The 27,101-nt window shown below is 40.4% G+C and overlaps 2 long non-coding RNA genes across 2 annotated transcripts in view; one reads left to right on the top strand and one right to left on the bottom strand.

Moving 5' to 3' along the window:
* The window catches only part of LOC148152185 (uncharacterized), a 409,067-nt gene that overhangs the window by 57,257 nt on the left and 324,709 nt on the right, over positions 1-27,101 (top strand). The window lies entirely within an intron of this gene.
* LOC148152186 (uncharacterized) lies at positions 723-22,468 on the bottom strand. The gene is made up of 3 exons (XR_015759053.1): positions 22,379-22,468; positions 18,577-18,836; positions 723-825 (listed from the first exon to the last, which is right to left on the bottom strand). It is a non-coding gene; the product is annotated as an uncharacterized LOC148152186 (long non-coding RNA).

Genomic DNA, 27,101 nt, shown 5'->3' on the forward strand with positions numbered 1-27,101 from the left:
GATATGTTACAAGTAGGACTGCAACTCAAAGAATGTAACTCAAAGAGAGCTAAAGTTCTATACATTATTCACAATAAGAAATTTCACTTTTGAGGCTGCATGCATGTCTTAACATCGATAAAAATCACACAACACCAGGTTATAGTAGATTTTATTCGAAGTGCTCTTCTTCAGATATTTCATCAACCACCTGATGAAGAAGCAGTGCTTCGAAATAAACTTGTTGGACTATAACTTGGTGCTTTATGATTTTTAACTTTTTCCACCCCAGTCCAACATAGGCACTTCCAAATCATGACTTAACGTCACTATTCTTGATCAAGTGAAGAAATTCAACTAATTCCAATGAAACATTGGTTCAGGCACAACCATTGCTGACCAACCAATCAAGCTACAGCTGGTAGAAGGTTTCATTGGGCTTCCTGTATTCATGGTGGGATCTTAAAAGTATAAAGAATCCATTGAAAAAAATTATGAAGCAATTAAAGAACTGTTTCATCTAGCCAAGAAGTGCCAGTGGCCTGAAAACCAAAACAGTCTCTGGCAAATTTTACAAGAGCGCTAAAAAGACCAAAATGTGCTGCCATTTGGTACTATTGCATTGAAAGATGACCAGTAAACCAAATGTCTACTGTGTTAGATGAGGACATAGATTTTGAGCACAAATAGAATTGCATAATTATAGATGACTTACTCACTTATGATAGAAGACAAGTTCTTCCAGCTTTGTTTTGGATAGATTACCTGGATTAGGATACAGTGGGAGTATTTCAGCATCAATAGGAATGCAGCCATGGATCGGTCAGTGAGGTAATAGACAGAGACCTAAAAGAGATTTAAGATCCCATAACATATTATGAAATCTGTGATTACAAGGTATTTTCAGAAGTGCTCAACAGTTCTATGATTGCTGAAAAAAGTTTAAAAGAAAAAACTTGTCATAAGATGCAAATCTTAAAAACAAGCATGAATGGTACACCGCACCTGGACTCATTGACAAATCTTTAACTGAAGTCATTCAGACAATGAAACAAGATTGTAAACAAATTTAGACAGAAAATTTGAGTTTGATTTCAGATGATGAGATTACACAAGTGAAAGAGCAATGCTTCAAACCTTGTAAACTGGAATGTGAATATGTGTCATTCACCAGGAGAGTGAACACAAATATCCAATTTACTCAAAATGGTGATGTATTTGCATACTTCAACATAGATTTATTAGGAAATTGAGAACGTATATTTGTTTGCGCAAAATGAAGGAGGATTACATAAAACTCCATGGAAGCCAAACCTGTGGTCACAAACAGCAAATTACTTGGACCAGAAGTTCAGAATACAGAAAAAAAGAAATACTTGTTTCCATAAAGCTGCTTTTTTCAATCGAGGAGATTCATAAGACTAAAGACCTCCTGGATTATATTATGGAGCAACTATCTATGTTAGCAGAGAACAATTCATCTATTAGGCTACCTTTGAAGATGAAATGAGCTCTATACAAAATAATGAACCAAACAAATGTGAAGAGATTCATTTTGGAATGTCAAATTTGAATACAGAATACAAGGGTTAAAGGCAATTCCGGCAGTGTGGAGGAACAGAGGGATCTTGGGGTCCATGTACATTGATTCTTCAAAGTTGCCACCCAAGTTGATAGGGTTGTTAAGAAGGCGTATGGTATATTGGCTTTCATTAACAGGGGATTGAGTATAAGAGGAACAAGGTTATGCTGCAGCTCTATAGAGCCCTTGTTAGACCACACTTGGAATATTGTGTTTAGTTCTGGCCACCGTATTATAGGAAGGATGTGGAAGCTTTTGAGAAGTTGCAAAGGAGATTTACCAAGATGCTGCCTGGACTGGAGGGCATGTCTTATGAAGAAAGGTTGAGGGAGTTAGAGCTTTTCCCATTGGAGTGAAGAAGGATGACAGATTACTTGATAGAGGTGTACAAGATGATGAGAGGCATAGATAAAGTCAATAGAGACTTTTTCCCAGGGCAGAAATGGCTATCACATGAGGGCATAATTTTAAGATAATTGGAGGAAGGTTTAGTAGAGATGTCAGATGTGAGTTCTTTACACAGAGTGGTGCGTGCATGGAATGTACTGCCAGCGGTGGTAGAGTCAGTACATTAGGGACATTTAAGTGACTCCTGGATAGGCACATGGATCACAGTAAAATGAAGGGTATGTAGGTTAGTTTGATGTTAGAGAAGGAAAAGATCAGTGGAACATCGAGGGCCGAAGGGCTTGTACTGTGCTGTTCTGTTCTATTATCTATGTAACTATCGTATTTAGAAGAAATAACATCCTGGTCTTCTCAAAAGGGCAAAGACCTTCCAACAGATAAAAATGTTCACAATCAAGATCAAAATTAATAAACCTTAAGACAAACACCTATCAATTTTCCATGAAAATGTGTCTGGAAAACTTGGGAAACTACCCAACTGCCTGAATTTGTGAGTTCAGAGCATAGTAAGTATAAATTTAATTTCATACCTGAATGTTTAATGAGTGAGAGGTGAATACATGAGTGGAGATGTTGTCTAGATAAAGATTTTAAAAGGTTTGATGCTGGTCACTACATTAAGTTGCAGCCCAATCTGACAATTGCATAAAGTCTTGGGTGGGGAAAAGATTAATCAACTCAAGCTCCCAATGGAGACAGATATGTCATCAATGTCTCCTAGTAATGTTAGCTATTAAGTCTATCTCACCAATGTAACTTAGAATCATAGAATCCCTACAGTGTGGAAAAAGGCCATTAGGCCTATCAGGTTGCACCAACCCTCTAAAGAGCAATTCATCCAGATCCATCCCCCTACCCTATCCTTGTAATCCCGCATTTACCATGGCTAAACCATCTGGCTTGCACATCCTGAGGCACTACACACAATTTAGCTTGGCTAATCCACCTAACTTGCACATCTCTGAATCGTTTAACTTGTGCCAATCACTGCTACTTAATAAGTTACATCTTGTTAAGACAAGTGCTTCTTCTCATTATGACTCATATTTTGATTCACCTTCTACCACTATTGACCAAACAGGCTCTTAGATCCAGTACAGAAAGGTTCTGAAGAACTGTCACTAGGCTTAATAAATAAACTTTGTTTTCTTCCACATATGCTGCTGGACGTGCTGAGTTTCTCAAGCAATTTTGTTTTTTGTTATAGAAAAGAGGATTGCTTTACATTGGCTGTTAAATTTTGGTTTTGTTGCAGTGCCCCAGCAGAAGCTGTTTAACTTGCTTAATGTTTTCTTTAAAAGAGTAGAAAGGAAGATTGCTGGCAATACTCTGTTAGTTGGTAGGGGTTGCTTGTGCTGCATATGCAGCATTTCATACTTTTGTTTGAATGGATTGAGTACAATCGAGTCACTGGACTCAAATACATTATTAGCTTTATTTTTGCTGTACAGATGCTACCAGACTACCACTCCCTGCTTTTGTACCACAACTTCTTTGACAATAACTCTCAAACCCATGACTTCTACCACCTAAGGCTATGATAACTGGTGTTGGAGAACATTAGTACCTCCAGCAGCCTCTGTCATGTGACATACCATCCTGACCTGAATGTGTATTGCTGTTCTTTTATCACCACTGGAACAGAATCTTAGAACTCTTCATTGAACAGCTTTGTGGGAATGCCTTCAACATGGTACCAAATCAACTATAACAATTACCATGTCTGTATCAACAATAACCAAAGATGGACAGTAAATATCTACATCTTAAAACGAAAATAAAATATGCCAGAAAGCAAGCAGGTCTGTAAGCAAGCAAGAAAGTTATGGCAATTAAAGGCATTATTGACTTAACAGGCCGGAGGTTACCTCATAAAACAGCCCAAGGAGGTAGAGAGCTAATTGAATTCCAACTTTTTTCAATAAATTCCAGCAGCAGGCCAAAGCTTTCCACTTAGGGATCACTTAGAAAATAAATTATGGCGGCATTAAACTAAGGCACATTTGGCCAAAAAAAAAGTACCATCCCTCTCCCAGGACACAATTAGGTGAATAAACTGATTTTATCACATTTTAAATATGTTCAAAGGGTTAGTTTTCTGCTTGTTAAGCACACTACACTGTAAGTATTGATAGGTGGCAATAAAGGAAGAGAAAAATCTTATAATGTACTTTTTCTGAGCTTAAGGACTTTCAATCAACCTTATTTGTATTCTTTCCAAGGATGTCAGCATCACTGACAAGATTACTATCTATTGCCCTTCCCTAATTGTCCTTGCAACTTCACTGTCAATCAATTGCTTCAATATTCATCAACCCATTTTTAAAAATCACATAACGCCAGGTTATAGTCCAACACGTTTATTTGGAAGCACTAGCTTTCAGAGCGCTGCTCCTTCATCAGGTGATTGTAGAGTTTAAAATCATAAGACACAGAATTTATAACAAAAGTTTACAGTGTGATGTAATTGAAATTATATATTGAAGAAGACCTGGGTTGTTTGTTAAGTCTCTCATCTTTTAGAATGAACATGTTGGTTTCAGTCCTTTCATATGTAAATCGCAGAACTTTTTTAAAAGTTACATTCTCAAGTGAACTTGGACAGTTGGTGTCATGTCGGCCCAGATAATGCATTTAAGGAGTGAGCTGCCTATGTTTGAGACTGTCTGTGCTACAATGGTCAGACAGATTCTAATCTAAAACAAATTGATTTACAGAATCTCACATGGATTCATGCAGTGTTTGAATAGAATAAAATGTAATTCTGCAAGTACAAATTTGTGAATTTGTACTTGCAAAATTGCATTTTATTTTGCTCAAAAACTGTAGGAATCCATGTAAGATTCTATAAATCCATTTTTTAGATTAGAATCAGTCTGACCATTGTGGCACAGACAGTCTCACACATGGGCAGCTCACTCCTTAAATGCATTATCTGGGCCGACATGACACCAACTGTTCAAGTTCATTTGAGAATGTAACTTTTAAATGTTCTGCGATTTACATATGAAAGGACTGAAACCAACATGTTCATTCTAAAAGATGAGAGACTTAACAAACAACCCATGTCTTCTTCAATATATAATTTCAGTTGCATCACACTGTAAACATTTGCCATAGATTCTGTGTCTTATGATCTTATAGTCCACAACCACCTGATGAAGGAGCAGTGCTCCGAAAGCTAATGCTTCCAAATAAACCTGTTGGACTATAACCTGGTGTTATGTGATTTTTAACTTTGTACACCCCAGTCCAACACCAGCATCTCCAAATCATGATAACCTATTTTTGTTTTTCTCCACTGAAAATGTATTAATCTGCGTTTGTTTTAAACATACAATGGAAATGTTTGAAGAAGACTACAACATTCTATTATGTTCTAGCTAAATGAAATGTTTTTTAACAAAATATAGCAGTTAATTTTCATGCAGCGCAGTAAATAGGGCTGAGTCAGCTTTTTAAAGGGGAGGTCATGGTTGACAAATCAAGCAAATTAGACAAAGGGCCAGTGGACATGGTCTATTTGTATTTCCAGATGGCCTTTGACAAGGTGTTGCATAGGAGGCTGCAAAATAGGAGTTTGTGGTGTTAATGTTAGGCACTGGTATGGATAGAGGATTGTCTGACTCACAGAACGCAGAGAGTAAGGATGAAAGTGTCTTTTTTCAGGATGGTAGCTGGTAACTAGTAGAGTTCCACAGAGGTTAGTATTGGGACCACAACTATTCACATTACATACTAACAATCTGGATGAAGGGAATGAGAGGATGATTGCTACATTTGCAGAAGACACAAAGATAGATGGAGGGACAGTAGTATTGAGGAAGTGGGGAGGCTGCAGAAGGACTTTGATATACTAGGAGAGTGGGGAAAGATGTTTCAAATGGAATACAATGTAGGAAAGTGTGAGAATATGCACTTTGGTAGGAAGAAGAGGCATAGGCTATTTTCTAAATGAGGAAATACTTTGGAAATCTAAAGCACAAAGGGACTTAGGAGTTCCAAGGTTACTATTAAGGTTCAGTTGACAGTTAGGAAGGTAAATGCAATGTTAGCATTCATTTCAAGAGGACTATTGTACAAGAGCAGGGATGTACTGCTGAGGGTGCATAACACTCTGGTCAGACCGCATTTGGAATGTTGTGAGCAGTTTTGAGTCCTGTGTGTAAGGAAGGATATGCTGGCCTTGGAACAGCTACTGAACAGGTTCACAAGCGTGATCCCAGGAAAGAAGGGCTTGTCATATTAGATGCAAAGTCAGAAGTCACATAACACCAGGTTATAGTCCGACAGGTTTATTTGAAATCACAAGCTTTCGGAGCACTGCCCTTTTATCATAGAACATAGAACAATACAGCACAGAACAGGCCCTTCGGCCCACGATGTTGTGCCGAACATTTGTCCTAGCATAAGCACCCATCCATGTACCTATCCAATTGCCACTTAAAGGTCACCAAAGATTCTGACTCTACCACTCCCACAGGCAGCGCATTCCATGCCCCCACCACTCTCTGGGTAAAGAACCCACCCCTGCCATCTCCCCTATACCTTCCACCCTTCACCTTAAATTTATGTCCCCTTGTAACACTCTGTTGTACCCGGGGAAAAAGTTTCTGACTGTCTACTCTATCTATTCCTCTGATCATCTTATAAACCTCTATCAAGTCACCCTTCATCCTTCGCCGTTCCAATGAGAAAAGGCCTAGAACTTCTTCACTCAGCGAGTCGTTAGTTCATGGAATGCCCTGCCAGTAACAGTGGTGGACTCTCCCTCTTTATGGGCATTTAAGAGGGCATTGGATAGGTATATGGAGGATAGTGGGTTAGTGTAGTTTAGGTGGGCTTGGATCGGCGCAACATCGAGGGCCCAAGGGCCTGTACTGCGCTGTATTCTTCTATGTTCTATGTTCTATGTTCTAACTCTCAACCTATCCTCGTACGACCTATTCTCCATTCCAGGCAACATCCTGGTAAATCTTCTCTGCACCCTCTCCAAAGCTTCCACATCTTTCCTAAAGTGAGGCGACCAGAACTGCACACAGTACTCCAAATGTGGCCTAACCAAAGTCCTGTACAGTTGCAACATCACTTCACGACTCTTGAATTCAATCCCTCTGCTAATGAACGCTAATACACCATAGGCCTTCTTACAAGCTCTATCCACCTGAGTGGCAACTTTCAAAGATCTATGAACATAGACCCCAAGATCCCTCTGTTCCTCCACCTCACTAAGAACCCGACCATTAATCCTGTATTCCGCATTCTTATTTGTCTTTCCAAAATGGACAACCTCACACTTGGCAGGGTTGAACTCCATCTGCCACTCCTCAGCCCAGCTTTGCATCATATCCAAGTCCCTTTGCAGCCGACAAGAGCCCTCCTCACTATCCACAACTCCACCAATCTTCGTATCATCTGCAAATTTACTGACCCACCCTTCGACTCCCTCATCCAAGTCATTAATAAAAATTATGAACAGCAGAGGACCCAGAACTGATCCCTGCGGAACTCCACTTGTAACTGGGCTCCAGGCTGAATATTTACCATCTACCACCACTCTCTGACTTCGACCGGTTAGCCAGTTTTCTATCCAATTGGCCAAATTTCCCTCTATCCCATGCCTCCTGACTTTCCGCATAAGCCTACCATGGGGAACCTTATCAAATGCCTTACTAAAATCCATGTATATTACATCCACTGCTCTACCCTCATCCACATGCTTGGTCACCTCCTCAAAGAATTCAATCAGACTTGTAAGGCAAGACCTACCCTTCACAAATCCATGCTGGCTGTACCTAATCAAGCAGTGCCTTTCCAGATACTCATAAATCCTATCCCTCAGTAGCCTTTCCATTACTTTACCTACCACCGAAGTAAGACTAATGGCCTGTAATTCCCGGGGTTATCCCTATTCCCTTTTTTGAACAGGGGCACAACATTCGCCACTCTCCAGTCCCCTGGTACCACCCCTGTTGACAGTGAAGATGAAAAGATCATTGCCAACGGTACTGCAATTTCCTCTCTTGCTTCCCACATAATCCTAGGATATATCCCATCAGGCCCGGGGGACTTGTCTATCCTCAAGTTGTTCAAAATGTCCAACACATCTTCCTTCCTAACATGTATCTCCTCTAGCTTACCAGTCCGTTTCACACTCTCCTCTTCAACAATACGGTTCCTCTCATTCGTAAATACTGAAGAAAAGTACTCATTCAAGACCTCTTCTATCTCTTCCGACTCAATACACAGTCTCCCACTACTGTCCTTGATTGGACCTACCCTTGTTCTCGTCATTCCCATGTTTCTTACATACGCATAAAATGCCTTTGGGTTATCCTTGATACTATCCGCCAGAGATTTTTCATGCCCTCTCTTGGCTCTCCTAATCCCTTTCTTCAGGTCCTTTCTGGCTATCCTGTATCCCTCCACTGCTCTGTCTGAACCCTGTTTCCTCAACCTTATGTAAGCCTCCTTCTTCTTCTTTACAAGACATTCAACCTCCCTCATCAACCAAGGTTCCCTCACACGACCATTTCTTTCCTGCCTGACCGGTACATACATATCAAGGACACGTCGTATCTGTTCCTTGAAAAAGTTCCACATTTCCACGACATCCTTCCCCGACAGCCTATGCTCCCAACTTATGCTCCTCAGATCCTGTCTTACAGCATCGTAATTACCCTTCCCCCAATTGTAAAACCTACCCTGTTGCACGCACCTATCTCTCTCCATAACCAAGGTGAAAGTCACAGAATTGTGGTCACCATCACCAAAATGTTCACCCACTAACAAGCCCATCACTTGTCCCGGTTCATTACCGAGTACCAAATCCAAAATGGCCTCCCCTCTGGTCGGACAATCTACATACTGTGTTAGAAAAGCTTCCTGGACACACTGCACAAACACCGCCCCATCCAATCTACTTGATCTAAAGAGCTTCCAATCAATATTTGGGAAGTTGAAATCGCCCATGACTACTCCCCTGTGGCTTCTGCACCTTTCCAAAATCTGTTTCCCAATCTGTTTCTCCACATCTCTGCTGCTATTGGGGGGCCTATAGTAAACACCCAACAAGGTGACTGCACCTTTCCTATTTCTGACTTCAGCCCATACTACCTCTAAAGGCAGATCCCCCTCGAACTGCCTTTCTGCAGCTGTTATACCATTTCTAATTAGCTTCGCCACCCCCCCTCCTTTTTTACCACCCTCCCTAATCCTACTGAAACATCTGTAACCAGGAACCTCCAACAACCATTCCTGTCCCTCTTCTATCCACGTTTCCGTGATGGCCACAACATCGTAGTCCCAGCTACCTATCCACGCCTTAATTTCACCCACCTTATTTCTGATACTCCTTGCATTGAAGTATACACACTTGAACCCATCCCTGTGTCCGCAAGTATTCCCTGTCAGTGCTACCTTCTTCACAGCCTCCCCACACACTTGGACATCCTGACAAACAGCTAGCCTACTTGCTGGACTACAAGTCCGGATCCCATCCCCCTGCCAAATTAGTTTAAACCCCCCCGAAGATAGCTAGCAAACCTACCCACCAGGATATTGGTGCCCTTCTGGTTCAGGTGCAACCCGTCCTGCTTGTACAGGTCCCACCTTCCCCAGAATGCAGTCCAATTGTCCAAATACCTGAAGCCCTCCCTCCTACACCATCCTTGCAGCCATGTGTTCAACTGCAGCAATGTTATCAGGTGAAGTGACTTTGAAAACCAACCTGTTGGACTACAACCTGGCGTCGTGCAACATCTGACTTTGTCCACCCTAGTCCAACACTGACACCTCCATATATTAGAAGCAGTTGAGGACTCTGGGTCTGTTTAGAAGGATGAGGGGGGGATCTGTTTGAAACATACAGAATACTGAGAGGCCTAGATAGAATGGAGGTTTGAGAAAAGGTTTCCACTAAAAGGAGAGACTGGGACCTGATGGCACAGTCTGAGCAAAGGCATGACCCTTTAGAACTGAGGAGGAAGAGGATTTTCATTTTCCAGAGGGTGGTTAATCACTGGAACTCATTGCCACAAAGGGCTGTGGAGGCCAACTCATTGAGTGTTTTTAAGGCAGAAATGCATAGGTTCTTGAATAATAAGGGGATCAAAAGTAATGGGGAGAAGGCAAGAGAATGGGGTTGAGAAACATATCAGCCATGATCGAATGGCAGAGCAGACTCAGTGAGCCGAGTGACCTAATTCTGTTTCTATATTTTAAGGTCTCATGGTCCTACAGCTTGATCCAACAAGAAGCAACAAAATTAATCCCCTGATAATTATTGAAAATATTGTTTTCTCCTATACTGTCAGTGTGAACAACGTGTAGATCAATTGTTGGAGAGGAACAGTGAGTTACGCATTACTTGAGAGTTGCAATCTGCAAGCACATGCCAAGCTTTTGCAAGCAGCTTACACTCAAAAAAGCAATGGATTTCACTCACTGTATCATTGCCAGCAACCAATAGAAAGGTGATTGAGCAGCACACATGGAAGTCATTAGGAAGATCCAAATGGATTGATGTGATCTAAGAGGAAGGAACTAATTGATAAGAAGGGCCTTAGTCAAAACAGAGAATGATGTCTTTGGGAGGGAGGAGTAATCTGAGGTGATGTATAGGTGACAACTGGGAATTGACTGTTCACAAGACAGACCTTTGGCACTTCAGCAGACATATGCCTCCAAGTTCATGCTAGTCCTTACTTTAAACAAAATTACCTATTGTTAAGTTAGTCTCATGCACTGTTGGTTATAACATATGCACACAATAGTTTCCTAAAGCAAAATCTGTTCAATGCCAACTTCATGTAGGGCTGGCCAATTTTCAGCAGTGGATCTCCAACAAAAGTTGCACCATATATCAGTTGTGAATTCTGAAGCGTTCTTATCTATTTTTATCCATGTCAGCAGTACATTTCAAACATGAGTACTCTCCACCTCATTAGATGTTTTGATGCCTGCGAGATGCATGTAAAATAGGTAAGGCATCAATCAATTTCTCGGTCAATATGTTTCCATTATGTTTAAGTGACAAATGTTGGGCAACCCCATGCCTAGTTCTCCAGAAATTCTTTTGCACTCACTTGCAAAGACAGAATGACTTTGATTTAAAGTTCAAGAGAGCAGCTCAAATCTTCAGCTAAGGAAATGAAGGAGACACTTTTATGAAATATGCTTCTAACTGCTTTCTTGATACCAAGAGGACAGCAGGGTCTCAAAAAAGAACAGTTTAGACAATTAGCTGGAAATCACCTGGTTTAGTTCCCCAGCTCACCAGCTTTTGTGGTTGCACTGGTGTTTGTGCAGCAACACCCCCTTGACCATTATCAGTGCATTTTGATTTTGGATTAGTCTCCAAGTTCTCTTAATGGTTAGCCTTTTTTTCTGTAGTAAAGTTATGGAGACTCCAGCAGACATTGATGATTTTAGAAAATTAATTGTCTGTTTGAAAAGTTCTTCAGTCAAAATTTCATGTGAGCTGAAAATGTGTTGCTGGAAAAGCGCAGCAGGTCTGGCAGCATCCCAGGAACAGGAGAATCGGCGTTTCGGGCATAAGCCCTTCTTCAGGAAATGAAGAAGGGCTTATGCTCGAAACGTCGATTCTCCTGTTCCTTGGATGCTGCCTGACCTGCTGCGCTTTTCCAGCAACACATTTTCAGCTCTGATCTCCAGCATCTGCAGTCCTCACTTTCTCCTCGAAAATTTCATGTGAGACTGGTTTTCAGTTCTCTGATGCTTAGCTTTAGATAAGCTAGGGTTTTACCTTTCTATAACTGATTCATCTTTATTGCAGTTTCACCTCAGATCAGTTCTGGGATCTATGCAATACCTACTTGTGGATTTATAATTAGCTAAATCACTGACAGAGAGGGATATAGTGCACTCCACTTTTCAACATGATGTTGAGTTCTTGCATGTGTCAACCAGCTGAGAAAGTAAAATATTTACATTTATAGGTGATGATATATATTAAACTAAATTGTTGATTGAAATAGAGGCACTCACACCAGCCTGTTCTGATTTTTAAGGCACTGTGATTCCTTATGTTCTATGCATACTCAGCATTATGTATATAATAAGAGAATTTTAAAGGTAAAATCTCCAATCATCTGCTGATGCCCATTTGAGACTATTTAGTGTTTGGATTCAGCAGTGTTATTACAACGTCTGCTGGTGATCTCAGGTTTGCAGTTGTCAAGCAATGAGTCAGGAAAGCCATGGATCATCAACTATAATTTTTTACTGAAGTCACAGGCATTATCCGAAATCTAGTTATATTGAATTTCTCCTTTTCCAACCACTTGATAGATTTCTTTCCTGGTTTCCGAAGAGACTTTCATACTGTTGGCAGAGGACCTTAACCTTAAACTAATTTTCCAATCCTTGTAAGTATACAGATTTTGACTGAATTAATTTTGGATATGGAGAAAATATGCTGCTGCAGTTTCAGAAACTGTTTCCGCTATAGCATATCAATTAAGTGCCAGCTGTGGCTCAGCTGTAGCTTTTGCGTCTGAGTCAGAAACTTTTGGCTTCAAGTCTGCAACCAAAGACTGAGGAAAATCTAAGGTTTCTGAATTGTTGGAAATGCCATCCTTAAGACAATATAAATCAATGTAGCTAGTAGATGAAGTTCAATGTGGAAAAGTGTGAGGTGATAGTAAAGTATAAGTAAAGTCATCATATTTTTCCCAGACCATTGGGCTTCTCTGCCATTCGATAGAGATGACCGCTGGTGGTATAATGTGACCGTCACTACGCTTCAGGTGGGGACAAGAGGCTGAAAAAGAGAGTCCTTTATGGTTACCTCAGCTAGTGCAGAAATTGAACCTACATTGTTGGCACTACTTTGCATTATAAACTGGTTGTCCAGCCAACTGAACTAACCAATGTCCATGTGAAACAATATACTTTGTTATAAAGAACAAGAGGGCATTCTGAGCCAGTATACAATAAAGAGTGCTACTATAAAGTCTATGCAGGAGCAGAGATCTGGGCATATATGTACATAAGCCATTAAACGTTAGAGGGCTGGTTTAGAGAGCAGTTAATAATGCATGCAGTATTTTAGGCTTTGTTAAAGAGAGTTGGGTAAAACAGCAGGGAGGTTGTGCTGAACTTTAAAAGCAACATGTTAGATCTCAGCTAGAACATTGTGTATAGTTCTGGGTGCCACAGAAAGGATGGAAATGTATTTTAAAGAGTGCAGAAGAGGCTTACAAGAAATGTCCAGGGATGAGAAACCAGTATTGTGGGGATAGTTTGGAGGTTGAGACTCTGTTCCTTGAAGAGGAGATCTAATAGAAATTTTCAGGATCATGAGGGGTCTTGATAGATAGGAAGAAAATGTTACTGTTTATAACAGGAGCAAACACAGATTTAAAGTGTTCTGCAAGTGAAGCTAACTTGAGATGGTAAAAAACTTGTTCAGCCAGTGAGCAGTTAGGGGCTGGAATGCACCGCCTGGAGATTTTAAATTAACTCGTTCAGATATGTTATGACAAATGTTTGAGGCAGGTAGGACTTGAACCATACCTTCTGGTCCAAAGGCAATGCAACACAAGACCCTTTTTCTCCTCTATATGAAAAAAAATTACTTTTAAATCAGCCTGTTCCGATATGTTATGGCACACCCAAGGAGTGGATGAAACTTGCACATTCTGACCCAGAGGTATGGATACTACCATTGCATCACAAGAACCCTTTCTTTTCACTGTACCACATTAGAAAGACACCTGGGTCTAGTTTATAAAGCACTCTGTGATGTATCCAGGTGGCCAAGCCATTGCCGATTACCAATATTCAAAACTCATATTCAATAAGTTCCACAGGGAAACTAATCAGTGATTTCCAAGACCCTGGTAGGGTTTATCACTGGACTGAATACCTTTCCAGTAGAGGAAATTAACGGAATTAAAGAGTGACAAATCCTTGTGAAGTAGCAGTGCCAACCGCTAAGCCACTGCACCCACCTAGGAGACATTGTTTTAAAATTAGCGGCCCCTTTTCAGGACAGAGATGAGGAGAACTCTTTTTCTCCAAGAGGATTATACAACTTTGGAACTCTCTGCCTTTCAAAGTGGTAGAAGTGGGGTCATTGAATATTGTTAAGATAGAGGTGAATAAATTCTTATTAACCAATGGAAGCATTGGATATTGGGGGGAATATGCAATGTGAAGCAGAAACAGATCACACATGAGTTTATTGTATGACAGCACAGGATGAAATGGTAGACTTCTCCTATTTCACATATTTTGAGTGTTTCACATTTAAGCTTTTCTTATCATTTACTCACCATTTCTTTGGAAGTAGTTGAGCTTTTAATGAGTTAACTTTTACAACGCTCTGTTCATTCTTTAAAAATGTACTTGTGCTATACTTTTAACACAGATTTTTACCAATCAAATAACAGCTCATTCTTCATTCAACACATGTGAAATTACCGTTTACTGTATTTTCTTGGCCAGCATAATCCCCACTGTGCTTGTCAGTGCTTAAAAGAACTTCTTATTCTTTCCAAAACTTTATTGCAATGAAATAAAAAAAAGTTTATTTTATGTGTGTAAAATATTTTAAAAATAGGTATTTAGCCAGAACAATTATGCAGAGTTACAAATATTGAGTATTTTAAAAATATTCATGGGCTTTGTGTGTCTCTGACCACCAGTTATTGCCCATCTCTAATAAACCTGGAGGTACTGTGGTCTGGTGCTGATAGGAGGAGAGTTCCAGAATTTTATCACAGTGAAAATAAAGGAACAGCAATGCAATTCCAATCAGCATGGTGTGTATCTTGGAGGGGAGCTTGCAGCTAGTGGCCATTCTTATGTCCTTATCTTTCTAGGTGGTAGTGATTGTGTGTGTTATAAAGTGCTGTTGGAGCTGCCTCAATGAATTACAGCCATACATCATGTACATGTTACTTACTGCTACCACTTAGTAGTAGTGAGATGAAAAAGCACTGAAGGTGGGCAATGGGATACCTGTCGAATGGGCTGGTGTCGAGCTTCTTGAATGTTGCTGGAGCTGCACTTATCCAGATAAGTGGAAAGTTTTCCAGCATACACCTGACTTATGCCTTGTAGATGATGAAATGGCATTGGAGAGAAATGTGCTGAGTTACTCACTGTAGAATTCCTAACCCCTGACCTACTCTTATAGCCGCAGTATATGTTTGGCTGGTTATCAGGACTTTGATAGTGAGAGAGTTCAACCAAGATAATGCAATTGGACATCAAGCTTTGTTAATTGTTTTTTCTCTTGTTAAAGATGGTCATTGCTTAGCACTTTTGTGACACAAACTTTCTTTGACACTTAACAACACAAGACTGCATTTTCTCTATTCTTGCTGTATATGGACACACATTGCTTCAATACCTGAGGTGTCATGAATTGTACAGAACATTGTTCAACCATTGGTGAACATTCCCACTTCTGACCTTGTGATAGAGAGAAGGTCATTGATGAGCAGCTGAAGCTGGTTGAGCTCAGGACTCTAACCTGAGGAACTCTTCGAACTCTTGTGATGCTGTGGTAGTATCCTTACCTCTGAATAAGAAGGCCTGTGCTCAAGTTCCACCTTCTTCAGAGGTGTGTCATAATATTTCTGAACAGGGTTATTGGAACACATCTACCCTGAGGAACTCCTGCAGGGATGTCCTGGGACTCTGACGATTGATGTCCAACAGCCACAACCATCTTCCTTTTTGCTAGCTATGGCATCAACCAGCAGAGAATTATCCCACAGTACACATTGACTCCAATTTTACTGCTGCTCCTGCATACCAGACTCAATTAAATGTGGCCTTAATGTTCAGGGAAATCACTGATTGCCATTTTTGTGGACCCCTGACCAGTCGATTGATAAGTTCCTGCAATCTACAATTTCTATTCTCGCTTGCAGCCTCATGGTCAATTTCTTTCTCATTGACAATGTTTTAGGAATGACCCTTTAATAATTGTTATGTACCAAATAGAGCAAGGGATCCAATACTAAGCCCTATGGAGTGTTAAAATAACCTGCTGATAATGACGCTATACTTCCTGCCATTGACCCAATTTTGGATCCATCTTGCCCATTTCCCTTGCATCTTGTGGATTTTCCATTTTTCCACCAGTTTGCCACGTTTGACCTTGTCAATAGTCTTGATAAAATCCTTACACAATATTGTATGTATTGCACAGAGAAAAGATTGATCTTTTGACTCACAACAACCAGACATTATTGTTCGATCTTGAACAGCATTTTGCATATTAATACTGTAAGAAATAGAAACAGGAATAGGCTGTTTGGCCCCTGGAGCTTGCTCCATCATTCAATAGGATCCTGGCTGATCCAGCATGCCTCACACCTGCTTTTCTGCCATTTCACATTACTATCAATTCCCCTGCTGATCTAGAATCTATTTATCTCAGCCTTAAATATACACAGGGACTCTGTCCCTACTGGTCTCTGTGGCAAGGAGTTCCAAAAACCAAGAGAAGAAAATCTGCTTTATCTCAGTCTTAAATTTATTCTGAGACTATGTGCTCTGGTCCTAGTCTCTCCCATGAGGGGAAATATGCTCTCAGCATTTACCTTGCCAAGCTCTTTAAGAATTCTATGTGTTTCAGTGAGATCACCTCTCATTCTTCTAAATTCCAATGAGTAGAGTCCCAACCTGGTTAAACTTTGCTCATCCCTCCATACCAGGGGCCATTGTAGTGAACCCCTGTGAACTGTTTCCAATAAAAACTACTTTTCTTAAATAAGGAGACCAAAATTGCTCACAGTCCTCTAGATATGGCGTCATCAGCTGCTTATAGGCTTGCCTCCTTATAGGCTTTTTCTTTCAACTTAATACTTCCCTTAACTTTTTCGATTAGTCATAGTTGGTTTATCCCTCTCTGAGAATCTTTATTCCTTACTGGGATATATTTTTAACTGAGAGCCACGAATTACAGCCTTAAATGTCTGCCACAGCTCGCTTTCTGTCATTCCTGCTCTTTCTGCCAGTTCACTTCAGCCAACTCCAATCTCATTTCATTGTAATTCCCTTTATTTAAGTTAATACTATCCACCTCCACTTTCTTACATCCAAGATCTCTAACTCAGACTTGAAGAGCATAACATGACAACAAATACACATTATCAAGTTTTCAATTCAATTCCCCCGCAATTTCACAAATTATAAATGGGGTCAATTTATTAACTTGCATGAAATCACAGACATATTTATCACTCTATAGCTATGTTGTAAATACTGTAAATTTAATCTTTGCTGGAGTAAAATGACAATATTTACTGTTGATTTATGCCCTTATAATGAAAAGGGAAAGGCTGGCATAAGCTCTTGCACACTTACGATCAAAATACGACATTTGCCCTTTTGTACTAAAAGATTGCTTCAGTTTTGTGCCAATGTATCTCAGAACGTGGAAAAATCCGGACTGAAATTACTGGATCTCCCGTGACATGACTCATGGACAAGATTTAAATAAACCATTTTTGGAACACTTTCCAGTACAGTATATTTTGTGTACAAGAAGACAGAAAGTTGTACCTAAGCCACAGTATGCAAGCAAATAAATTCCTAACCAATACACACTCCAGTGACTGCCATAATTAAATCTGTTTATATTAACATTTCTTTAACTGTTACCTTTTGCTTTGTTCCCTGCTTTTGCAGACACTGAAGCTTTAACTATTGTGGCAAATGCCTCAGGGATGGAGAGCAAAGATGGGTAATTATCGATCAACAATGGTCCAACTGAATGGTGGAAGAATGTTGGCAAGCAGTGTGGGCGATATTTGTTTCAATATATTTTTTAACCTATTTCAACCAATGCGTATGAGACAGGCTTGCAGTACAATGATGGAGCATATAAATAAGTAGAAGAATCAAACAGACCCCACTTCTGCAGTATCAGTAATGTTAAACTTGAGGATTATATTTCTGAGAACTGCACTGTCTGTAAAGGATAGCGATATTAGTATTTTAACAAATGCGTCTTAGAGTTAATGTTAATAAATTTTTCCTGTGTAGTCTATTCGACATTGAATCATTGGTCAGCCATAAAGTGATTGCACTGTTGCATAGATTTCAGAAAATCACAAGAACTTTAAGGTAGCTAGATGACATTATGACAGGTGATGCTGTGGTATAAAAGGTTTCCATCTTAATTTCTGTCAAGTCAGTCCATTAGCCAGTCAGTTTGGTAGACAGTCAGTCAGTTACTTAGCAATCAGCAATGATGGGCTAAATGTTTCCAACAGATCTGACATCCCATGCATTGACCTTATCCATTTAAATACAAATACTGCTGCTTGGAATGGACGCCTGAAACCTTTTACATCATTGAGACAGCAGAATCATCTATCACTGGTCTGCCAGCATGCATGGAACTTATATGAATGGAGCCATATTGATTTTATGAGTGATTTTATTGTCATGTGTTTTCTACAGTGAAAAATACAGTAAAAAGCTTCCACTGACACCATGACCTGGCATCATTTTGAATAGTTTAAGAATAATAAAAAAAAGATAAAGCTTAAAAGCATTTATAACCTTTCCACCATTGGTTTTCTGCAGCCAAAGCCATACCCAACCAATATTGAACTCACCGCTCCTCAGGGTCTGTCTCTTGTCACTGGGTATATCTCATCGATGGTGCCTCAGCTCATGTAGCAGCTGTGCTCACTCCTCTGCCAGCTGCCTCCTCAACGTCGTTGCCACAGTCCCGCTCCAGGATCACTAGCCATTGCCATGTGGCAGACCCCATCAGAGCCACTTTCCCACCACCTTCTGCCTTCCTCATTGATGCCATCACTGACAATGCTGCCATGACCATCCTCTCTCTCTTGAAGGTAAGTAGAAGCAAAAACTAAAAAGAAAAAGGAATGAGAAAAGAAGAAAGTAAAAACATGCATCCCATTCAAGATACATAAATGGATGATATTTGCAGTTGCACTATTAGCATTCCTTTCTTGGGTATATCATTTTAATGAAAGTAAAGGCTTTTCTGACAGTCGATAAGTTTTATCTAAATAATAATGTAACTTTGCCTTAAACAAAACTTACTAGCAGACAGTCTTCTCATTCCTCAATTGACTATTTAGACATTGTAGTAGATTGCCGTATTTGAGAAGAAATTTACTCAAAATTTAATCAACTGTTGATACTTCGTGTGGCTATTCAATTCAACAACAAATATATCTACATTGAGTTCAATAAATTTAAACGATATAACAATTGGATTGAATAATAAAGTAAATGTTGGAGTATTTGAGGGATATCATTTTTGCTGGTTTATCAAGAGTGCCAGTTCATAAGGAGGAGGTTAAAACAAAGTTTGCTGCATATATGATTCTTAGGGGGCTTGCCAGGGTAAAAATGGAAATGCTTGTTTCCCCTAGTGGAAGCGCAGGACCAAAGGGAATGTTATCAGAGTAAGTAAATCAGAGGAGAGAGAGATCTTTTTCTCTCAGAGGATAGTGAATCTGTGGAATTCTTTACCACGGAGGGGGATTGAGGCTGAATTGCTTAAGGAAGAGATAAACATATTTTTAATCAGTAAGGGAATTAAGGGCAGGAGAGTAGAGTCATGGAGTCATGGAGATATACAGCACGGAAACAGACCCTTCAGTCCAACTCGTCCATGCCAACCAGATATCCCAACCCAATCTAGTCCCACCTGCCAGCACCCGGCCCATAACCTCCAAACCCTTCATATTCATATACCCATCCAAATGCTGTTTAAATATTGCAATCCTACTGTCCTCCACCACTTCCTCTGGCAGCTCATTCCACACACGTACTACCTTCTGTGTGAGAAAGTTGCCTCTTAGGTTTCTTTTATATCTTGCCCTGCTCACTCAAAACCTATCCCCTCTAGTTCTGGACACCCCAACCCCAGGGAAAAGACTTTATCTATTTATCCTATCGCATGCCCCTCATAATTTTGTAAACCTCTATAAGGTCACCCCTCAGCCTCTGATGCTCCAGAGAAAACTGCCTTAGCCTATTCAGCCTCTCTCTATAGCTCAAATCCTCCAACCCTGACAACATCCTTGTAAGTCTTTTCTGAACTCTTTCAAGTTTCACAACATTCTTCCATTAGGAAGGACACCAGATTTGGACCCAATATTCCAAAAGTGACCTAACCAATGTCCTGAACAGCCACATCATGACCTCCCAACTCCTGTACTGAATACACTGACCAATAAAGGAAAGCAGACCAAATGCCACCTTCACTATCCTATCTACCTGCGACTCCACCTTCAAGGAGTTATGAACCTGTCTCTTTGTTCAGCAACACTCCCCAGGACCTTACCATTCAGTGTATAAGTCCTACTAACATTTGCTTTCCCAAAAATGCAGCATCCCACATTTGTCTAAATTAAACTCTATCTGCCACTACTCAGCCCATTGACCCATCTGATCAAGATCCCATTATAATCTGAGGTAACCTTCTTTGCTGTCCACTACACCTCCAATTTCGGTGTCATCTGCAAACTTACTATCTAGACCTCTTATGCTCACATCCAAATAATTTATATAAATGATGAAAAGTAGTTGACCTAGCACCGATCCTTGTGGCACTCCACTGGTCACAGGCCTCCAATCTGAAAAGCAACCCTCCATCACCACCCTCTGTCTTCTACCTTTGAGCCAGTTCTGTATCCAAATGGCTAGTTCTCCCTGTATTCCATGAGATCTAACCTTGCTAACCATTCTCCCATGGGGAACCTTGTCTGAAGTCCATATAGATCATGTCCACCACTCTGCCCGCATCAATCCTCTTTGTTACTTCTTCAAAACCGCAATCAAGTTTGTGAGACATGATTTCCCACGTACAAAGCCATGTTGACTATCCCTAATCAGTCCTTGCCTTTCCTAGTACATGAACATCCTGTCCTTCAGGATTCCCTCCAACAATTTGCTCACCACTGAGGTCAGGCTCACTGGTCTATAGTTCCTGGCTTGTCCTTATCACCCTTCATAAATAGTGGCACCATGTTAGCCAACTTCCAGTCTTCCGGCACCACAAGGGATGAGGGTTCTCAGATTGTCTGTGATATTATTTTTCAGTACGACATGTTCTGTTTAATAACCCATTTCTGCTCCTAAACGTTCTGGTGAAAGTCAGTTTTCCTTAATTACTCACGAAAAATTAGTTTTTCATGCATTTGGTTCTGCAGCATGTATGTAAGTATATTCTATGCAGATCATTAAAGCTGAACTGTTACTATATTCCCTCTAGATTGTGTCATATATGCATATTTTCCAGTATCAATTGCATTCAAATGCAGAAATGGTACCTAATTTTCTCTTGTAGTTTAGACTACTCAGCCACTGCCAGGCTGAGATCAACTTTTGTGGCACCGGGTGGTGCTTTTACTCACTAAGCCATCAAGTGCATTAACCCAAGGCTTTTTAAAACACCAGTTATGAAAACATTTTGCTTTTCCAAATTATTGCTATTAAAAATGATGTGATCCAAAAATGTTTGTAGTTCTGGGAATTATTTGGAGTGCTAAACAAAATATTTAATGCAACACAAATGTCATGTTGATTTATTAGCTAATTATAGAATTGTGGTTATGGTTTTCAAGGTATTCATTTCCAGTGAATTCAATGATAATTTTATTTTAAATTCCTAAGTTTTGGTTTTTAATGTGTGCCATTCATCTTGTCAAAAAGCTTATTTACGTAGCTGTAAAAACAGCAAATGTGCGAGTCTGGAGACTGACTGTTGTCTTTATTTGAAGAGGACTGCTGGTTTGTGCTTAAGGCCCAATTTTATGTGGTCAGAACTGTCTGAGGCTACAGTCCTTGGTGTATCTTTCAGACAAGAGGGAAGACTGGCATTTATGTTGGCATGGCTTGAGCTATCAGCTGGCTAGCACATTTGAAAGTATTTTCTGGACAATGAAATTCTTTTCATCATTACCTATTAAAAACACATGAAACTGATTTTGGTTTTCTCTGGCTTAACCTTCATAGATTATACAAGAAAATAATTGCATGTCCATTGTCACTGTATTCTTTTCACAAAAAGTTACTTAAATCTAATAACAGTGGAAACCAGAATTTATTTTGGGGGTTTGAATATTATGATAACAGACATGATGATAAAAATGTCAAACAGGAAATTTGTTTTGAGACAAGATGAATAAAGTTAAAATCATTTAATGCATTCCAATTCACAATTTCTATGAAAAATCATACTTTCTTAAAATTACATTCCATAATTAATTTCTCCAAGTCAGTGCTAATCATCATACAAGAGGAGTAATTTATTCTTTTGTGAGATATACAAACTGCCTCATAAGTGTGAGAAACAATGTTAAGGAATTTTGTTTCAGTAATCCATTTTTAAAAATCATCAGCTGCAGAACAATATAGGTTAATAATAATTCTTACCTGCTTTGAAGTGCTAACACAATAGTTTGACTTCATTCTTGGAAATTCCTAATTAAGGATTCCAATAATGAAAGTGTCCATGTCAGATCTGTGAGTAGATAATATGTGGACAACATCATAAACAAAATATAATTTCACTAACAGTGCTCCTGAGCCCTCATGTCAACAACAATGAAACATTTTGTAATGCCCTGATGGAGCGTGGCATGGAGTCTTCACAGGAGGTAATGTAATGCTAAGGATAAGGAAATCTGAAATTTGTAACACCATCCCCTAAGTGTGCATTGCACAATCAAAGCATTCATGCTGTTCTGACAAAGTGGCAAGCCTCTTTGATTGTCCTCCATCATTCCATAAAAAGAAATTCTTCCACATCACAGACAACATTCCTGCTTATCATATTTGCTTACCTGACATGACAAGAAGGCAGTAGTGTGGGCAGTGTACTGGTCAGGATTCCTTGAACCTATAATTTGGAAGATGTAATTTGGGCAATGAATGAGCTACTGATGAAATGCAATTTGCTGCTGGTTGGATGGCAATAATGAAGTAGAGGATACATGATTGATGCAATTAGACTTTACAGGATCTCTCATTCAAACAATTTTACTCCAATGATGAAGAGAGAAACAATTCCACTCTGCTTACTCTGCCTGTGCTAGTAGCCAATTTGTTGCCATATCGACATTGGATCAAAGATGGAAGGTTTCAATTGTGTGCCCCCGGGAGTGACTAATAGGTTCCAGCTGTGGCACGTGGTGATTTCCCATCCTTCATGATCTCATTTGGTGTGCTATCTCTGTGACCCCTATGATCTTTCAGCTTCTCTTAGTTCCCATTCAGACTACACAACCATTAATTGTTCCACTTTAACCCCAGAGCCCATGGTTTTGTGACTTGCCATGCTTTGTTGGCGATATATTCTCCCAATGTAAAAATCAGAGTGATAGTGATCTAGAAATCAGCACCCCCATCACCCACATCATCTACCTCCACAGAGATCTCCATTCACTCAGGTAGTCCATGTGATTCCACCTTTCTTTCCTGAATTGGCGCTTTATAATGTAACCATGTCCGCAGTGACCACATCCCAGGAACTTATTTCCCAGATTTTAAATGCCCACAATCCTCAGGACTCTTTGACTGTAACCCTTGGAACCTTGGATGACAAGACAAATAGTGAGCTTAGTCAGAAAGAAGTATATGTATGTAAAGTTGAGGAAAATGAAAACAGTTCGCTTCGGCCACAATTGGAATACAACGTTCAATTCTGGTCTCCCTGTTGTAGGAAAGATGTTGTGAAACATGAAAGATTTACAAGGATGTTGCTGGGATTGGAGGCTTTCAGCTATTAGGAGAGGCTGAATAAGCTGGAGCTATTTTCCCAGGAGCGTTGAAGGCTGAGGTGTGACTTTATAGAAGTTTATAAACTCATGAGGACACTCATAAGGTGAATAGCCAAGGTATTGTCTTCAGGGTAGGAAGGCATTGGTTCAAGGTGAGAGGGGAAATATTTAAATGGGACCTAAGGGGCAACATTTTCATGCAGAGGGTGGTGTGTGTACAGAATGAACTGCCAGAGGATTAGAAAGGGCAATCAAATTTTCTTGGCAAATAGGATTAAGGAAACTCCCTAGGCTTTTTATTCATATATAAGGGTAGCTAAGGAAAGGGTACTCCACCCAAAGACAAAGGAGGGAATTTACGTGCCGAGCCAGAGCATGTGGGTGAGATTCTTAACGAATACATTGTATCTATATTCACAAAGGAGAAGGTCGTGGTGGATGGCGTGTCCAGATGGGAGTATGTTGATGTCCTCGAGCATGTTTTCGAGTCATAGAGTCATAGAGATGTACAGCATGGAAACAGACCCTTCGGTCTAACCCGTCCATGCTGACCAGACATCCCAACCCAATCTAGTCCCACCTGCCAGCACCTGGCCCACATCCCTCCAAAACCTTCCTATTCATATATCCATCCAAATGCCTCTTAAATGTTGCAATTGTACCAGCCTCCACCACTTCCTCTGGCAGCTCATTCCATACACGTACCACCCTCTGTGTGAAAATGTTGCCCCATAGGTCTCTTTTATATATTTCCCCTCTCACCCTCAACCTATGCCCTCTAGTTCTGGACTCCCCGACCCCAGGGAAAAGACTTTACCTATTTACCCTATCCATGCACTTCATAATTTTGTAAACCTCTATAAGGTCACCCCCTCAGCCTCCGACGCTCCAGGGAAAACAACCCCAACCTGTTCAGCCTCTCCCTATAGCTCAAATCCTCCAACCCTGGCAACATCCTTGTAAATCTTTTCTGAACCCTTTTAAGTTTCACAACATCTTTCTGATAGGAAGGAGACCAGAATTGCACACAATATTCCAACATTGGCCTAACTAATGTCCTGTACAGTCGCAACATGACCTCCCAACTCCTGTACTCAATACTCTGACCAATAAAGGAAAGCATATCAAAGTTCATATAGATCACATCTACCGCTCTACCCTCATCAATCCTCTTTGTTACTTCCTCAAAAAACTCAATCAAGTTTGTGAGACATGATTTTCCCTAATTAGTCTTTGCCTTTCCAAATACATGTACATCCTGTCCCTCAGAATTCCCTCCAAAAACTTGCCCACCACCAACATCAGGCTCACTGGTCTATAGTTCCCTGGCTTGTCTTTACCGCCCTTCTTAAACAGTGGCACCACGTTAGCCAACCTTCAGTCTTCCGGCACCTCAGCTGTGACTATCGATGATACAAATATCTCAGCAAGAGGCCCAGCAATCACTTCTCTACCTTCCCACAGAGTTCTCAGGCATACCTGTTCAGGTCCTGGGGATTTATCCACTTTTATGCGTTTCAAGACATCCAGCACTTCCTCCTCTGTAACATGGACATTTTGCAAGATGTCACCATCTATTTCCCTACAGTCTATATCTTCCATATCCTTTTCCACAGTAAATACTGATGCAAAATACTCATTTGGTATCTCCCTCATTTTTTGCAGCTCCACACAAAGGCTGCCTTGCTGTTCTTTGAGAGGCCCTATTCTCTCCCTAGTTATGAAAAAGGCAGTTCTGGGAGTTTGAAAGGCATTAAGGCAGACAAATCCCCAGGACCTGATGGGATCTATCCTCGAATACTGAGGGAGGTGAGGGATGAAATTACTGGGGCTTTATATGAAATCTTTGCATCCCCTCTAGTCACAGGAGAGATCCAGGAGAACTGGAGAATAGCCAATGTTCTACTTTTGTTTAAGAAGGGCAGCAGGCGATGATCCAGGAAATTACAGGCTGGTGATCTTTACATCAGTGATTGGGAAATTGTTGGAGAATATTCTTAGGGACAGAATTTACTCACGTTTGGAAAAATTTCAACTTATTAGTGACAGGCAGCATGACTTTATACAGGGACAGTCGTGCCTCACAAATTTGATTGAGTTTTTTTGAGGAAGTGACGAAGATCATCGAGTGACAGGTGTCCACATTGAATTTAGCAAGGCCTTTGACAAGGTCCCACATGGCCAAATTTGGAATATTATGTACAGTTCTGGTCACCACACTACCAGAAGTTTGTGGAGGTTTACAAGAAGGTACATAAAAGGTTTACCAGAATGTTGCCTAGTTTGGAATGTATTAGCTATGAGGATAGATTGGTCAAACTTGGTTTGTTTTCAGTTGAACATTGGAGGCTGGTGGCAACCTGACAGAAGTTTACAAAATAATGAGAGGCATGGATAGACAGAATCTTTTTCCCAAAATACAAATGTTAATTGCAATGGGACATGGATTTAAGGTAAAAGGGAGAATGTTTAAAGGCAATGTGAGAGGCAGATTGTTTTCTGCCAGCAGTTGCCGGAAGGTGCTACCAGAGGGGGTAGTAGAACATAGAACATTTTGGTGCAGTACAGGCCCTTTGACCCTTGATGTTGCGCTGACCTGTGGAACCAATCTAAAGCCCATCTAACCTACACTATTTCATTTTCATCCATATGTTTATCCAATGACCATTTAAATCTCCTTCAAGTTGGCAAGTCTACTACTGTTGTAGGCAGTGTGTTCCACACCCCTACTACTCTCTGAGTAAAGAAACTACCTCTGACATCAGTCCTTTATCAATCACCCCTCAATTTAAAGCTATGTGCCCTTGTGCTAGCCATCAGGCATCCGAGGAAAAAGGCTCTCTCTGTCCACCCTATCTAACCTTCTGATTATCTTGTATATCTCAATTAAGTCACCTCTCAACTTTCTTCTCTCTAACACAAATAGCCTCAAGTCCCTCAACCTTTCCTCTTAAGACCTTCCCTCCATACCAGGCAACATCCTAGTAAATCTCTTCTGAATCCTTGCCAAAGCTTCCACATCATTCCTTGATGCTGATACATTTAAGAGACATCTTAAATAGATATATGAACAGATATACGAACAGGCAAGGAATAGACGAATACCGACTACATAAAGGCAAGAGAATTTTGGTTTAGAAAAGGCGCCATGTGTTGGTGCAAGCTTGGTAAGCTGAAGGGCAGTTCCTGTGCTGTACTGTTCTTTATTCTCTAACCCCACTCCCCAAACTTCTGATACATTCCTGACTATTGTTACACTCATTCCCAGGACTGACCATGGCCCATTTCCCAGACTGACTTGGCAGTAAGTGACTGACTGAGCACAGCCCAGGGCTTATGCTGACATATCCACAGTATCCCAACTAACGTACCAGTTA

The sequence above is a fragment of the Chiloscyllium plagiosum genome, unplaced genomic scaffold (assembly GCF_037043375.1).
Source record: "Chiloscyllium plagiosum isolate Xiang-an unplaced genomic scaffold, Cpla_swu_hap1 HiC_scaffold_1, whole genome shotgun sequence".
Taxonomy (NCBI): Eukaryota; Metazoa; Chordata; class Chondrichthyes; order Orectolobiformes; family Hemiscylliidae; genus Chiloscyllium; species Chiloscyllium plagiosum.